The sequence below is a fragment of the Dysidea avara genome, chromosome 10 (assembly GCF_963678975.1).
Source record: "Dysidea avara chromosome 10, odDysAvar1.4, whole genome shotgun sequence".
Classification (NCBI taxonomy): Eukaryota; Metazoa; Porifera; class Demospongiae; order Dictyoceratida; family Dysideidae; genus Dysidea; species Dysidea avara.
Window position 1 is genome coordinate 23958901 of NC_089281.1, and position 5703 is coordinate 23964603.

General features: G+C 38.0%; 1 long non-coding RNA gene across 1 annotated transcript; it reads right to left on the reverse strand.

Annotated features, from left to right (window-relative positions):
• Positions 1 to 296: 296 nt before the first annotated feature.
• On the reverse strand, positions 297 to 5038 carry LOC136236375 (uncharacterized). The gene is made up of 5 exons (XR_010692108.1): positions 4684 to 5038; positions 2306 to 2348; positions 2072 to 2254; positions 1623 to 1657; positions 297 to 1015 (listed from the first exon to the last, which is right to left on the reverse strand). It is a non-coding gene; the product is annotated as an uncharacterized lncRNA (long non-coding RNA).
• Positions 5039 to 5703: the final 665 nt, after the last annotated feature.

Below are 5703 nucleotides of genomic sequence, written 5' to 3' on the forward strand. Positions count from 1 at the left end.
ATGGTACATTAAGTGTTTACCGAACAAACTACCACTAGCTGATCATTATAAGGCAGTGACTGCTAAACATGGAGTCGAAGTTACATGTATGTATAGTGTATACAGAGATTCAGAGAATTTGTGACTGGCTGGTATACACATTAGACAGTTGACCGATCAATACAGACCACAACGCATGCATTTGTATGGGAAGATATTCAGGACTTTTGTCCCTTGACTGCTATATGAGGACGACCACTTAATTCAGGTGACCAGTAACACAGGCTCCACTGTACTAATAAATCGTTCAAAGTAAATATTTTGATGACCAAACATAACATTTCAATAAGCAAAGGAAATACAAGGAAGTTACTTAGTTTCTCTGCATTGCTGCTGTATTATACGTATAACTTAATCAATCACAACAGCATCACAGTGTTGCTCTAAGATAGTAGGTGGTGGCACCTCATCCTGAGTGGGAACAACGCTGTTGTAGTGGCTGTTGCTAAAAGACAGTTCAATGTGTCTACATCTTGTAGTTGTACATAGATTGTGGGGAATCTGATTCATCCAATTTTTGGGAGTAGCCTTCTTTTCCCATCGGACAATACCATAAGCATTGTGTGAACAAACATATACATCCAGATTAATAAAATCACTACACGCTTGAAGTTCTACTTGAGTCCCCCCAAATTCCAGGTTTTCCAATGTCTTCTACGTGTTGGTCAAATAAAACAACTCCCAAGACATATCATCAATCCAGTACTTGCTGTAAATATCACTGTTACCCTTGACCACTTGCAGTAACAAACTACGTAGATAAAAAATGATTTTCCTCACTGCCACACAATTGATGAGACAAAGCACGGTACATGCAGTTGCCATCAGCAGCCACAGTGTGGACTTTATGATTTTGATCTTTCAAGAAATCTGTAATGTTTGTTAGCATTGATGATGGTGGCTTAGACTCGGAGACCAAACTAGCTAGATTACTGGATTCTGGTGCAAGTGACAACTTTGTTGTGCCTACAGGTTTCTAAACATCATTGGATACATTTGTGACCCAATTTTACAAAACCGTCAATGTACGCACACTTTTAAAATTTTGTTTTATTGGTTTTATGTTATCTATAGGAACAGATGAATGGGCTTGCCAAGTTTTAGCCTCGTAAGTTGAGCTGTGTACAATCATAACTTACTGATGCAATGATGTATGAAGTTGAAACGTTCACCATGAATTTGTCAATCTACTGAGGTATAGTTAGTGTTCAATATATACGTCTGTCCTCGATAAGGAAGGTGTATTCACTGAGCAAAGATCGTCAGTAAATTCTTTTGTCACAGCAACGTAAACAAACAGATGTAACTTGGAAATTAATCTGTGTACGGAGATGAAACAAAGCTTCCCAAACTCCCAGTGGACAGGCAAACCCAATGGTACCCAGGATTAGTTGAGTAGAGTGTTAATTCACTAACTAGTGAGGCGATAAATACTTGTGTAAGTTGTTTTTGTAGAACTTGTGTTTTTTTACCAATTGTTTTTAAATGCTGTTTATTACATAAGTAATGTAGTGCGTACATTGACGGTTTTGTAAAAAATTCAGTCACATTTGTTATTAATATTATTTTATCTACACACTTACTTCTAACAATTTCTTATTGTCTTTTTGAGAGATGTCTGTTAATTGGAATAAAATGAATTGGGTGGGGTAAAGTAAAAGTCAGAGAGGATGGAAGCACAGCGATTTTTTACAGTTAATTACATATTACTAACGGGAACATAAAGATGACATAATAAGAAGTCTTGGCAATAGCCATGATATTACATTTAGTTGTGAAAAACTATAGAATCCAAATAAAAACAAGTGAAAAGGCTTCTCGTTTCTGTGACGATGTGTTGGCGGTGTCCACTTCTTTTAACCGCAGACTGTAGCATTATACATGTACCACTTTCTTCAATCAGTGTTAGGCTGAACTATGGGATGCCGTACAAGGACTTTGGGAATGATTTCTGAATCAATACAAATGTTTGTGCTCTCATGCACATGCCCATCCTTTCTGAGTAAAAACATAAACCTACATATGTATGTACCTGTGCCATGAACTGCAGAGGTCATGGTTTCAACTGACTGGGCTGAGCATTTTCTCATGCTACAAGCCTTCTTTTTTCGCCCTTGTCCCCCAAACTGCTTCATAACCAAACATTCAGGGCAAATTCCACAGTTTGGGTGCTTGCAACCACTGTACTTGCCACAGCGAGTTCATTTTCGATTCGCTGTCAGTACATAATAATGTCAAGTATTTCATACAGAATGTACTTCCTTACATGTTGTCTTATTTTCTATTGGGGGGTGTCTTCCCAGGGTGTTCTGTAAAAAAAAATTCAATAAGACTAATTTTACACATACCTTGCTGACATGGTGCTTAAATGATGAAAATTACCAGGTGAAGATAGTAACCACAACTGACCAATACCTATACTATAATTTATGGAGCAAACTAATGTCCCTTATCTTTGTTGAAAGTTTGTAAACTTATTTAAATTTTGGTCAGGGAGATTTCTTTTAAATTCCTTTTGTAAGTATCTTCTGGTCGATTTGATGCTAGATGCACTAGGATTATTCCATAGAGGTTATTTTCATTGCGGAAAACATTCTAAGGTTGGGTGGATGCCATGCCGTGGATGCCATATACACTTAGGATATACCCTAAGTAAGCTTCAAACAGCTAAGAAACAAATGTGGGTTTGCTACAACCACTGTATGAAATAGTACAGTAGTACTGTTCAAGTAGGTCTTGCCCTTAAAATGGTGCATACCTGAAAAAACAAGGCCATGAAAAACCAGCATAGAAATATCATACGTGACGAAAATTACTCTTTTGGAATAGTCCTAGTGCATCTCACACTATATTCAAACTACAAATTATGCACAGGAGTGTTTTATAATCTGCCTATTGTGTTTCCCGATACAAATTCTTTAGAGAAACTGAGAAAGCCACAAGGCTGCCCTTCATTTCCGTTCGCATAAGTACAGGACACGCCCCCTTTCATCACAAATAAATTTGTTATTCCTTGTAGTCTACTAGGCTAGATATTCCTTTTCCGGTTGTTTTACTCCTGTACAGCTCATTGTGAAAGGCTTTCACAACGCATTCAAGAACTTGCTTCACCCATATTTTAAGCTGGCACGAACAACCCACCTAGAAGCAAATCTTACTTACCCAGAAAGTAATTACAGGTCTTATACAGCCTTCATATCTCTTACACAGGCTGCTTTTTTGCTAACATGGGTTCTGGACAAACACCGTCCTAGATGGTTGCTAAGCAAAAACATTTAAAAACAATCATTTCAAAAGACAACCACACTTAGCAACCATTGCTATAGCCCAAAAGTACATTTATTTTGGCAACAGTTACCTAGTAAGTATCGTTAAGCAACCAGTTACTACATGTATGCCATGTGGTGTTCATCACCTATGGTAAAAGTAGTGAAAATTTTAATCCAAGTCCCGTCTGTCCAGCTGGTTGTCTGTGAGTTATGATTAAGTGAGCGCTTGTAAATTATTTCCCATATTGTTGCTGTGAAAATCAAATTTCTAGCTTTTTCATAAGTGCACTCCTAAATTATTCATCATACAAGACTGAAGAAACATTTGGATTCCACTCTTTCATAATTACAATAGATAACAGGGATTCTATAACATGGAGTTTGAGGAACGTGCAAACGGGTCTGGTTTCTTTGCTCAGCTGGTTACATTTCTACAGACCAGTTTTACCATTGTTGACACAAAATAGATGCTTCCAAGCAATACTGGGTTGGTATAAACAGTGGACCCGGGGACCCGCGGGGACCCAACTTTTCGCGAAATCTTTTATACTTCACAATGTTTATACACTCTATACTTGTACCAGATACTTCTGCAAGTCTCAGCATGTAGTATTGCACTGCCAATCCACTTTTCTTCGTCACACAGAGTGCCTAACACGATAGAAGTTATAAGCTCCTCTGAAAAAGAGTCTATTACGTCAAGTTTAGAAACTGTGAGCAAGCAAAACAGCATCTAGCGATCACTGTAAGTCACCAGCAGCTCAATAAGCACTGAGATTTCATGTGTCATGTGATGCACAAAATCAAAGCCTTGTAAGAATTTAAAGCCCTCGATTAATACCCCGGGTGTGAAGAAGTGGTCTATGCAAGCAGTACATGACACATGAAATCTCAGTGCTTGTTGAGCTGCTGGTAACTTGCAGCGATCACTTGAAGATGTTTTGCTTGCTCACAGTTTCTAAACTTGATGTAATAGACTCTTTTTCAGTGGTGCTTATAATTTCTGTCACATTAGGTACTCAGTGTGACGAAGAAAAAGTGGATTGGCTGTGCAAGACTACATGTTGAGATATGCAAAGATATCTAGTACAAGTATAGAGTGTATAAACATTGTAAAGTATAAAAATTCCATGAAAAGTTGGGTTCCCGCGGGTCCCCTGGTCCCAGGTACTCGGTCCCCAGGTCCACTGTTTATACCAACCCTTCACCTGACTGCTAAGTTTACTCCAGAGTTTATGGAGGGAGTACTTACTCTTGCTGCTTTTACTATTAAAACATTTGGCTAACTTGGTTGGGTGTGTACACACTTAAATACTCCCAAAATAATTACAGCAACTGAGAGCACATGCTGTTAATAAATATAATTAACACTTACGTCTTCTGTGCTGGATTTCACCCTTTTTATAGGTGGGATATTTTCAGAATTTATAACTTTCCTCTTCTTACACCAAACTGTACCACTGTGTTTTGGTCTCCCGCACGTCTTAATACATGGCTTTACCTTCATCGATGTGGCCAGCATTGATAAAGACAGTCCATGTTGAAATTGAAATAAAAGGAGTGTCTAAAGTATAGCATTGTGGTACTGGTTTTTTAGGTTCATATGCTTATTGAGCACACATGATGCATATACTTGTGGTAGACACCTGTTTGTTAAGTGCATGTGATGAAGTAAATGTTAAGATATTTGGGAGCAGCAAAACAAACTAAAAACATCCAAGTACACGTGACACGTTGTTTACCACCCAGCTCACTGCTATCACCTTTTAGTTATCAAGACAGACTATTAGAATAAGTCGGCTATTCAAAAAACTAGCAGAACAATGTGGATGCAAATACTGCTCTACTAACAGAAACTCTGGGCAAGGTAATGCATAAGAACGTGTTAAACATACAAAAAGCTCCTCTGAAAATGATAATTACACGCACCTTATGACCAGACTGGTGTCTACAATTTTCATATGGAAAAAATCCATGTGTGCATTCAGAGGAAGTTGGACGCGCATTAAGCGCTACTTAAATATATTGCTCTTAATTGCATTCTTTGCACTAGTATTTCACGTGATCCTCAATAGTCGCAATACTAAACTGAAAAACGATGGGGTTCATTAGATAATCAGATCATCCTTCAATTAGGCTTCAAGGCTATGTACTTTGTTTTCATAAAGCACTCGAGATTTTGGGTGAAATTAATAAATTGCAATTTAATCCATACAATTTTCACCAGACTTGTCACGTACGTTTTTCTATAATGAAACAATGACCCTTCGCTGCATTACACTGAGGTCACTGTATTACCCTGCTCATAAAAACAGATTTTGCGCAATTCTTTATATTGGCACTTCAAACTTTGGCTTTGTTACCAGCCAAATCAGCGGGGTTCACTGGGGTTCTT